A 12322-nucleotide genomic window follows, 5' to 3' on the forward strand; every position below is an offset into this window, starting at 1 on the left:
ATTCATGTTCTAAGCACCAACAGCCAAAGTCAGACAGCAACATGTAAACCAGCTAGTGTGTGTCCCCACTACCCAGTGGGTGCTTGACACTTCTCACTCTAATCAAGTCCACGGGGGAGAGCAGCAACCATGGATTAAGGCATGCTCACTCTGTGGTGCGTGCTCCTGGCTGGGCTCCAAGAATGCCAACTTAGCATAGCATTCAGAGAACTGAACCTCAGAATTAGAAACAGTAGTAACTACCTAGTTGGTATGTAAGGTCATTTTGAACCAATAAGAATTAGCTATTAGATTTGAAAACAACCTTTTCCCCCTTTACTGATTTGGACTTGTGGGTTTCTGTCTAATGTCTGTGACATGATTTCACCTGCATGGATATGTGATATGAACCATGTTTCTTGGATTAGAAGCCACCTAAGTCCTGTGCTAGGAGTCTCTGGGTAAAACTGTGTATTTTTTTTTAGATTCTGCAACTGAGTTTAGAGTGGATATGGTAAAAGTATCAAAGTGTTTAGCTCTCTTTTCCTTTCGATTCCAGTTTTCTGTGTGGTGTCAGAAAGTGTCTATCTAAGGATGATGACTTTTTCCATGCTGAGAATGATTTTGAATGCTCAATGTTGGGAGGGAGGGAGGCAGGGATCCCTCTGGCAGCAGGTGGGCCCCTTAAGGAGAGCACACTGGGCTGCTACAGCTCATGAGTGACAAACATGCTCTTTGCGCACTTCCCATTTCACCAGTCTATCTTCCCTAAGACGCAACTTCTGTGAACAAAAGAATGCTTGGAACGTGTGCCATCTGGACTCCAGAGGGGCAGAAGGAATGCGAAATACGCACTTTTCCCATCTCCCATTTGCAATCCAATGTGTTTTCTCCATTCACCACTTGGCTGGTGAGGAGAGAGAAGCTTAAAGGGAGATTCCTGAGAAGATGACATCATGTTAGACAGGAACTCAGGAAATGTTCCCAAAAGGTTGATGGGTTGACAGGGGGCATCCCTCTAGTGCATCATGGTAGTTTAGTGGGGTTTTGCTAAGTAACCTGCACTTGGTAGGGAACCTACAATCCCCCATACACAACATCCTCCCCATCCCTTTCTAACACAGAAACCTCTACACCCACCCTAAGGTGCCTCTTACTTGGATACTCCCCTAGTATTCTGGTGGCTCTCCCCTGCCCCCATCATTTCTTGGAGAAAGGAGCGGTGAGTTGATTTCCTCAACCTATGGCCCCTTTTCCTGTGCTTTCCCCATTCTTTTAAGGTACATATATGACAATAGTATATGACACTAATATATGACAATAGTATGTGACACTCAGGAGAGTGTCTCTCAATTTAAAGTCATAGTTGTGCCTCACTTTCACCATTCCCATCCCCCCTGGCTCTACCTAAGTGCACTGATTGTGGTGTGGTTCAGTCCTTAAGGCCCAGACAATGTTTCTGTCTCTTCTTGTACTTTTTAGAGTACTTCAGAGGAAAGGGAATGGAAAGGATAGGGATAGGGAAGTAGGAGATCCTTTCTCAAATGACTGAGGGTCAGGGGCCTTCCTCTGGCCTATTTTTTCCCTCTATGCAGGCAGCCAGGTCCCCAAGGAGATGTACTCACTGAAGCCAAGGGGGAGGGCGGGTCAGGCAGGTGGTAGGGAGAGCTTCTCTGTGTAAGTTATTCCCATCCCACCCCACCCCAGTTTTAAGCCATGCTATGCAAACCACTTGGGGTCAGTTAGCCAATGAGAATTGTCTGAAATGTTCATGGGGATGGGGGAACAAAACAGGGAGGGGGGAGGGGGGCCTAATGGAATTGTTGGTGGGGTTAGGGTTGGTGGATTGTAAGTTAGGTAGTGGTTGCTATTTTTCTTTAAGTTCTTCTTTTAGGTAGAAGTTTTTAACCTGAGGACTGTGAATGACTTTTAAATGTGAATATGATTTATTGACTGAAGCAGGTATAAATATTTTTTCCCTGAACTTCCCAAGAACACAATAGCTGCTAGTTCTCAAGTCTAACTCTGGGTTCTCTCTCTCTCTCTCTCTCTCTCTCTCTCTCTCTCTCTCTCTCTCTATCTCTCTCTCTCTCTCTCTCAGTGTGTATATGTCTATCTGTCTCTGTTTCTGTGTCTCTTTCCCTCTCTTTTTCTGTCTCTCTATCTCTCTGTCTCTCTCTGTGTCTCTCTTTCCCTCTCTCTGTCTCTCTCTTACCTTCTCTCTTTCTCTGTCTCTGTCTCTCTTTCTTTGTCCCTCTGTCTCTCTCACACACACACAGGGGATCTTAACCCTTTTTTGTCATGGACCCCTTTGGCAGTCAGGTTAAAGTCTATGGACCCCTTCTCAGAGTAGCATTTTTAAATGCATAATATAAAGCATAATTTGTTTTCCATGTAATCCTGTGTAAAACACACAGCTATCAAAGTGTAGCTATCAAAATATTAAAAATTCTTAGACCCCTGAAATCTGCTCACAAACCCTGCTCTAGAAGGATGCCCCTGAATTGGGTACATCTTACTGAAGGAAGTGGGGAAAGGGAAGGGAGATTGGTAAATGGACCCCTCAAGCTCTGCTCTGTGGAGAAAAGAATACTGTTGCCAAGCCCTACTTAAAATCCCCATTGTTTAAAGTGGCACAAGCACCAGGATGGAAGAATAGGAAGCTGGCTTAGCCCCTGAAAGGAGAGTCACCAGGATCGCTTTCACTAACCTTTCATCTTGCAATGTAGGGTGAGTGTAAGGGGCTGGTGAGAAAGCACATTTCCTGCACTTATTCCTCTGAGCTTGCCTTTTTTCCCTCTTTGCTTCTTGCCACTGCCAATGGGCACCAGAGCATCTCTGTTGTCCACTCACTCACTAAGAAGGTAGAGGATATGGGAATGCAGGATGGCAAAGATTTCTTCTCTGTGTCTCAAAGACTAACCTGCCCCAATTCCCCTAGGGCCCCTATCTCCTCCCAGAGCCATCTTCAAGCCCAAGCTTAGGCTAGTGAATTAGCATTAACCAAGAGTACAATCAATGTCAAAAGTTTGTGGTTAGTAGCTTGTAAATAGAACGTTTCAGTGAAAAAGTGAAACTGAAGCCCAGGAGTCCCTCCACAGGGAAGCCAAAAGCCACTGAAATGGCAGGGTTCGGGCTCAAGATTTAGTTGGGGGGAGGGGGGGAGTTTGTTCTGTAATGAGCAGGATGGTTTAGCATCAACCAGGGCTGGGTAGAAAACAGAATAGGGACATTGCTTCTGCTGACCCTCCCTATGCACTTGTCCATAAAACCATCTCCTCTTTATAATGTCTTTCAGCACATCCAAAGTGCTAAAAAGAAAAATTCAGATTAAAAAAACCAGGCTTCTGCCCCTCAGAAATGCCTCCATTTCCTTAGGGGGGGAGCCTTGTCTGACACTCTCAATCAGACAATGAGACTAGACACCTCAGCTTGCTTTCATCGAGGCAAAAAGACAAAACAAATCTTAATTTCTGGCAAAATCAAAGAAAAAAAGATCTCAAGTACCCAGAATACCGCCTAAAACTGCTCACTGCAAATGTGTATGTATATAATGTAGGTACTGCTCGATGCTACAAATCAAGTTGGAGAAAAGCAACACCCATGTACAGAAACAGAACGCTTCTTCCTTTTCCTTTCTCTCCCTTTTCTTTCCATTTGGATTCTTTTTTCTTTTGCATGTTTCTTTTGACAATGGACAAAATGTGTAGCAGCCTGCATGATGGTGGTTGTTTTTGGGCAAGGCGACTGGTGTACGATGCATTCACACTGCAGCGCCAAGCATTGCGCAGTTCAACAAAAGGTCCAACTTTTTTTGTAATCGTCAACAGCACAACTCTTTTGTATTGTTGTTTGTACCATTTTGTACCAAAAAAAAAAAAAAAAAAGAGGAAAAAAAAGGGAAGAGAGTCAATGTTTTCAATGTGTTTTTAGTGCCACTGCGATCTTGGTTCAAAACTGAGTGACAGCTTTGCGGATTTCTTGTGTATGGGAGCAGAGCTGGGTCGTTGGCGCGTTGCTCCAGTATAATAAATAAAGTCCCCCTTTTAAAGAGTCTGTCTTGGCTTTTTTTTCCCCTCATTCTCTCTCTCTCTCTCCCTCTCTCTCTCCTCCTCCTTTTCCCTCTCTCTCTTTCTCTTTCCTCTCTCTCCCCCTCCCCAACCTCTCTCTCTCTTTCTCATCTATTCGCTTTGATAATGGATGAAGAAACTACAGATTTCAACAGATCTTCTCTCAAAGTAAATTCATTAACTGGAACAGTACCCAAGCCCCCTTGGACCCGAAGGCAAGAGATGAGATGACTGGTACTCCCAGTTGCCCCAAACATGGCAGACTCACTGTCAACATTCTTGGTATCAGTTTCCAGTTCTCAAAGGTTACATTCATTCATTCAACAAATGTTTAAGTAATGATTGAATTCAGAGCACACTAAAAGACTGTAGGTGAATCAATAAGCCTTCATTAGGCACATAATTTGTGCCAGGCATTATACTTTGCACTGGGGATACACAGAAGTAAAAAGAGATCCTGCCTTCAAAGAGCTTGCATTCCAGTGTAAGACCCAGCACAGATACATATACTGACTTGCAAGATACATATGGAATAGTTAAAAGGCGACCTTAGGAGGAAAGGCCCTGCTACTCCTGGAGTGATCAAGTAAGGCCCCCTATAGATGGTGTCATTTCAGCTGAGTTGTGAAGAAAGCCAGAAATTCTAAGAGGCTAAAGTAAGGAGTGAGAGCATTCCAGGTGTGGAAGAAAGCCAATGCATAAGAACAGTGACAGGAGGTGATACATTATATCTGAGTTGCAACAAGTAGGCTAGTATGCCTGGACCAAAGAGTAAATAGAGGGGAGTAATGTGTGAAAAGACTAGAAAGAAAGGGTGGGGCCAGGTGATGAAGAGTTGTAAATGCCAATTTAGGTAAGACAGGGTCCCTATCCTCACCAACCACACAGTCTAATCATGGAGAAAGAAACAGATAATTGTAATATATAAGCACATTAGGGCAGGATAGAACAATGTGCTACTAGGTTGGATTTAGTCAAGACCTCACCCAGACCATGATATCACTGGTCCTCTTCAAGAATGAAGGAAAAACAACATTAGATTGAAAAGGCAAGGTTGTTAGCAATGGGAGTGGGAAGAGGATTAGGAACTACCACAAGGAGACATTTTAGTTGGTCTTAAAGAGTGCACAGGAATTTAACAGTCAAGAAGGAGAAGGGTGAATATTCCCAGCCTAGGGAATTAAGCAAGGGGGAGAGTAGGGGGCAGAAAGTAGTCCAGTTTAGCTGAAATGTAGAACACCTGGAGAGGATCATAAACTAAAGCTAGAAAGGTAAGATTGAGCCAGATTGTAGAGAGCCTTGAATGCCAGGCAAAGGAGTTTGAGATTGTCAATAAGAAACCACTAAATATTCAGAGGCTTCATAATCATAGTACCTCACACATAAGATTCATTTACACTGCAACTCCAAACTTTACACAGTTCAACAAAAGGTTGGACTTTTTTTTTTTCTAATTGTCAACAGCACAACTTTTATTGAGTTGTGGGTAGGAGAAGGATAGGGAGAAAAGGAACCTGGAATTTGAGATAGTCATCCAGACCTGTGGGATATTATTCAATGTAGGGTAATAAAATTAATAAGTTATGCTTGCTTAACATTTCTGTTCTCAACCTTGAAGTTTGTTTAACATATATCCTGCTGTTTTTAATATCAATCAATCTCTTAATTGCCAACTTTTTTTTTCTCAATCCTAATCCTTCTTGACTTCCCAGCAACATTTAACATTGTTAATTGCCTTCTCTTCCTCAATACTCATTCCTCTCTAGGCCTTCACAACACTTCTCTCTGCTGGTTTTCCTTTTATCTGCTGTCCAACTGCTCAGTCTCAGTCTCCCTTGCTGGTTCTTTACCTGTATTATACCCACTGACCACGAGTGACCCCCAAGATTCCATTCTGGGTCTTCTTTGCCTTTTACAGCATTCTCTCTGACTTGATGATCTTTCCACTTCCATGAGCTCAATTATTATCCCTATGTGAATAATTCCTAGATCTATATTCCAGCCCTTGCCTCACTCCTGAGCTCTAATCTCACGTTATTAACTGCCTTTAGGCATTTCTGAAACAAAACTCATTATCTTTCACATAAAACCTCCCCTCTTCCTATCTTTGGTCCTGTCAAGAATCCTCCATTCTCTCAGTCACTCAGGCTCAAAACCTTTATGTCGTACTCAACTCCTCACTCTTACCCTACATATCCAATCTATTGCCAAATCTTATCATTTCTACCTTCAAAACATCTCTCCTACATCCCCCTCTCTTTAATCACACAGCAACCACCCTAATTCACCCCTTCATCACCTCTTCCCTGAACTGTTGCCAAAATCTTTTAACTAGCTTCATGGCCTCAAGTCTTCCCACTACAATCCATTCTCTACTCAGCTGCCAAGGTAATTTTTCTAAAACTTAAGGCTGGCCATGTCACATCCCTGCTCAAAGAGCTCCAGTGGCTCCCTATTACCCCTAGAACAAAATGTATACTCCTCTGTTTGGCACTCAAAAGTTTTTCATAACGTGGCACCTTCCTCCGTCTCCAGGCTTCTCACACTCTTCTATATTCCAGAAACACTGGCCTAATCTCAGCTCTTCACAAATTCCATTCGATCTCCTGATTCTCTGCCTTCTCACTGACTGTCCCCCAGGCCTGGACTGCTCTCACTCCCCATCTTGGCCTTTCCATTTCCCTGACTTTCCTGACTTCCAGCTTCAAAACTAAGCTGGAAATTCCACCTCCTTAAGGGTAGAGACAGTTTTGTCATTTTGCTTTTCTTAGCATTTTAGTGCTTAGCACAATGCCTGACCCAAAGTAATTTAAGTCCACAAACACTTACTAAGTAATTACTAGGACACAAAGAAAGAGAGAAATATGGTCCTTGCCCTCAAAGAGCTTGCATTCTAATGAAGGACACAACATGGAAACAATTAGGTACATACACAGTATATACTGAATAGATGGAAGAAAACGTTAAAGCAGAAGGCATTAGCCACTGGGTACCAGGATAAGGCCTGGTGATGCCTGAGAAGAGTTTAAAATGAAGCCAGGAAAACAAAAAGGCTAAGGCAAGAAGGAAAGCTTCCGAGGCATAGGGGTCGGTGAGCACAGAGTCTCCTGATGCCATGGTTGAGTAAGTGCAAGCAGGCCAGTGCAGGAGGATCATGGAATGAGTGGAGATGAGTTAGATTAAGAACCTGGAAGAGTAGGAAAAAAGAAGGTGGTGCCTTCAATGGTTTGGTAGCAGGGTATATTTGGGAGACAAAAGATAATGAATTGTATTTTGGATATTGAATGGGAGGTATCTTTGGGACATCCATTTTGAAATGTCCCATAGTTGATGATATGGAACCAAAACTCAGAGTAGAGGTTGGGTTGGTTATATAGATCCAAGATAAAGATGATAATTAAACACATGAAATCTGATGAAGTCAGCAAGAGAATATTTAAAAGAGAAGAGAAGCCATTACAGTGCCTTTGAGAACCCTCACTGTTAGGGAGCGTGACATGAATAATAAGCCAATAAAGAAGACTAAGAAGGGGAGAGACAGGAGATGATAGCATCATGAACCCAGAGAAAAGGCAGTATCCAGAAGGAGAGTCATGACCAGTATCAAATGCAATGTAGAGCTAAAAGATGTGAACCCAAAAAACAAAACAAAACCCCCAAACACCATCAGATTCGGCAATTAAGAGATCATTAGTAACTTTAGAGGGAGTGGTTTCAGTTGAATGATTAAGTCAAAAGTTGCAAAAGGTTCTAGCATGCAAAGGTTGAACCCTAGACTGCAAAAGGTTGAGGAGTGAGTGAGAGGAAAGGAATTAGAGGTTATGAATACAGCCAGCTCTTTCTAGGAGCTTGACTAAAAAAGAGAGGAGAAATATAAGACAATAGCTTGGCGGGATGGGATAGTCTAGTAGAGGTTTTTTGTTTCTTTTTTTTAAGAATGGTAGAGACTTGGGCATGTCTGAGGATAACGAGGAAGGTGCTTGAATGTAAGAAGAAATCAAGGATTAAAAGAGGGACATGGTTAAGGATGCCATCTACTGGAGAATATGGGAGGGGCTAGGATGAATGGCATGTGTGGCAAGGAGAAGGGTCAGGTTATTATTCTTTGATGGGGACACTTATGTAGTACTGTGAAGTGGCATCCTTATCTCTCTCTCCTCTGTCTGTCTCATTCCCTCTCTTTTTTCATATAAACACTTCTTTCCCTCTCTCCTGATGGTCTTTCTCTCTCATTCCCTCTCTGCTCTCTCTTTTCTTCTCTACCTTTTACCTCTGTTAGTTTCTCTAACTTCTTTTTTCCCATCCTTAATCTAGTTTTCTCTTCTCTCATCCTTTCCTCTCTCCTCTTTGCTCTGTTCGTGTCACTCTTCTCTCTCTTCATAGCTCATTTTTGCACCACCCCCACCCCAAACCCGCTCTTTGTCCTTTTTCTCTCAAGTCTTCTTTCCCCTTCCCTTTTCCCTCCTGAGCCCTAATGAATGTCAGGAGGAGTAGATTTACCTCAACTGGATCTTCAAAGTGATTTTAAACCTGGAATTTAGCAAGGTAGAGAAGCAGACAAGGGACTGACAGAGGAGGGCAGGTGACAGACTAAACAGTGGGCAGCCTGGGAGTGGGCAAAGTTCTGCAGTTCCTCAAGGTCAACTCATGGGAAGGAAACCAAAGTGGGAAAGGATTTTGATGTCTTGCTTTAAAGCCCGCATTGAAACAAACACTTTTATTTCTGCCACCATGATTTATGAGAGCCCTTTTGAGACAGAGGGATGGGCAGAGAATTACAGCAGTGGCTTGAGCCCTAAGGTTGTCTACACTGTGGCCTTTAGAGGTGGACCAGAATAACACTGGGAAGGTGAAAGAGCCTGGGAATGTCCATCCAAACTGGGTCCTTGGAGGTTTCATTCAGTGTCTTACCTCTCGAAACAAGATACTTGCTAAAGGAGTACTGTGACCTCAAGGAACATGATTTTCTTTACAAATGTCATATAATATCTCCTTCTGTTGATAGCAGTGGAGACAGGAAAGAAATAGAGGCAGGTCTCTCAACAGGGAACTGAAGTGCTCTCTCCTCCCTCCTCCCCACTTCACTCCTATCTGTTTTGTGGCCAGAGAATCATTATTATTTATCATTTTCCACTCTCCTGAGCACTGGAGGGCTCACACTGGGGGATGGAACTAATGAGATATTAAAAATTAGTATTTTGAAATGAGGGCCAAAGGCTCAGAAAGAGTTTCTAAGATTCCTGCATCCTCCTCGCTCCATGCCATCACTACCCCCTAGTCAGGAGCCTGTACTGCTCAGCACCTCCCCATATACCCCCCAACCCAAACCTAGGCCTTGTCTATCAGACACTTGGGATTCTCTCTCCCCTGGACACATGTTGTTTAGAAGTCACTCTTGTCCCCAAGCAGCAGCCTCTGGCTCCTTCTGAGTAAGCCACAAGGGTACTTCTCAGAGCTATGATTAATGTGTATCTCCTCATCTGTCCTAGCAGTGGATTTTTTTCCTTCCTTTAAAAAAATCTTAATGAGAAAACATTTTTGCTACCATGCTTTATGGAACTGCAGCACATTTGGGGGAACTGAAAGTAACTCCCAGGAGATTCTTCTAGCCTCTTGTCAGCACCTTGTGTCCAACTCCTGATGACTGAATATCTCCCTGGGGAAGCTGCTCACCCTAGAACCTTGATTATGAACCTTTCAAGAGGAGAGGCAAGGTCTTGAAAACTCCAAATCCCCTGTAGTTCCATAATGGCTCCCTATGTGTGTACACACAAGAACCGCACACACACACATGCAGTGGAAAACAACTGGTTCAGGAATCTGAGGACTTGGAATCAAATCCTGCCTCCACTCATTAATATCTGTGTCACTTTAAGCAAGTTCTCAGTTTTCTCATTTACAAAAGGAGGGAGTTGGGCTAGATAAACTTGGAGGTCTAGATTTATGATCCTATGCCAGGGACACCCCTGTCCCTTCCTTCCAAAATAACAATTTGCTCCAAAAAGAGTACAGGATTTGGAGTGAGAAGATTGAGTTTCTGATTCTGGCCCTACCACTTCCTAGCTGTGTCATTTTGGACAAGTCTCTTCCCCTTTCTGGACCTACAGAAATGATGGTGTTAGACTAAAATTACATCTAAGCCCTTCTAGCTCAAATTCTCAGAAGTTATGGGAAAGGGATTTTAAATTGAAATTTCAGTGGTGAATATATAAACAGAAGTAGGAAAGCAGGAAAAGAATTCTCAAAGACATCCAAAAAAGATTGACTGGTCTGAGGGTTTTCGGGCTTCTAAGGACCTGGTATTGTGCCAGCTGGGGGTTTAAAGAGACAGCCTTTAGCCTTGGAGGCAGTGTGAAAGGGGACCAAAGAATTGAGGACAGGCTCAGAGGTCTTATAATGAGACAGCTTTTCACTTCCTATGGGGAAGGAAGCTTTGTTTTTGGTTGGTTGGTTTTTTGCTTGTTTACTGGTTTGTTTGGGTTTGGGGGTTTTTTCGTGTGTTTGTTTGTTTTGCACTGCTCCCTATACCTGTTCATCATTACCATTTAGAAAGAAGTATTCATACAAGGGTTCATAGGGCAGAAAGCAGGAGGGAAACAAAGGGATTTCCAACTCTCTGTGCTTCTGAGTATCATTTTGGTGCCATGCATCTAAGTTGTTTTTTTTTCTGCTTTTATTTTGTTCTGACTACATTTGTTCTATTAAACAGCATCTATTCAGAGTACTTGTGTGCCAAACCCCAGCCGAGTCTCTTGCTCTTTCTTGTTCCTTTAATGCCTCAGTGGTTCTAAGGTCTTCTCAGTATGAATACTCCATCCAAACTGCAACTCATCAACTCATCCAGCCTTCTCATTCTATGTGATTCTTATTCATGTCTGCCCATAAATCCTCCCAGAGAAGAGCTGCTCAAAGAATTAGGGACTTTCCTCTAGGCTTCTGAACATTCCAGGTTAGCCATTATTCCTCACTCTTACTATGTGACCAACCCACCTTCTTTTCCAGTAATTTATATATTTAATGATATTTTATACCTGTGTTTGCATATTATTCTTCATTGGTAATATGCTTCATCCTGTTTCCCCACATCTTACATCTCTCCATGTACTTTGGAACCAATTGGAAGATCTGGGAGACACTGGCGCAGGACTGCCCAGTATGGTATGCCCACATCAAAGAAGGTGCTATGCTCCGTGAGCAAAGCAGAATTTGAGCAGCTCAGAAGAAACATGAAGATTTAGAGATATCCCCTCCAAATGTTGATATGGACTATTTGTGCCCAACCTGCGGAGCTCTACTACAATTTATATTCTAAACTGGTCTGATCAGCACAGTGCAACACACTGTATATTGATGTCATTTTGGTCTTCTTTGAGAACAAAGGACAACTACCAACATTTCTCCATAGCCCTTTGGATAATCCACAGTGCTGACCTTTTGAAAATCATGGTTTTTCTAAGATTCATAACCACATAGCACCACTGGAAGAATATTGATGTTAAAAAAGACAGGCTTTTGATTCGGTATGAAGCTTGAGGTCCTTTGAAAGTGATGTACCAGGGGCGGCCAGGTAGCACAGTGAGTAAGAGCACCGGCCCCAGTGTCGGAATGACCTGGGGATTGAATCCGGGCTCAGATACTTAGCACCACACCCAGAAATAACTGGCTGTGTAACCTTGAGCAAGTTACTTAACCCCAATTGCTTAAAAAAAAAAAGAAGAAGAAAGTGACGTACCATTTTCCAAATGTAATCTGGTCCATTTTCTTTCTCCTGTTCAAATCCAAGCCCAGTTCATTGTCCATCTATAATATCTGTCCAATATTATATATCAAATAGACCAGCTCAATGGGCTATCCATCTAAATTCCTTTTAAAATCTGGACAATGAATATTATTCATCCACTTAGTTTCTTTTGTATAAATTGCTAGTCTGAAATCTTTTCAAGTAATTTATGAATATCATTTATAAAACTCTGTGGGGTTCCAAGACTAGAAATAATCAATATAATATATCATTGGCAAAAAAGGAACAGCCAAAGAACCTTCCCATCTATAGGGAATTCTTCATCTTATTTGTATTATGCATTGTACATCACCTCTGATGGTAACAAACAGTTTTGGAAAGCCTACATCTCTATAGCAGTCTCTTGAATGGTTGTTGATTGATTGATTGATACATGTTTTATGCCTTGTTTAATATTAAAAAACAGAAGATAATAAAAATATCTCTATCATGGGATCTGTCAAAGATTCTTATAAAATCTTAACTTATTCAT

The sequence above is a fragment of the Petaurus breviceps genome, unplaced genomic scaffold (genome assembly GCF_028583685.1).
Source record: "Petaurus breviceps papuanus isolate PSGF00001 unplaced genomic scaffold, PetGlider_PUasm1.0 90847, whole genome shotgun sequence".
NCBI lineage: Eukaryota > Metazoa > Chordata > Mammalia > Diprotodontia > Petauridae > Petaurus > Petaurus breviceps.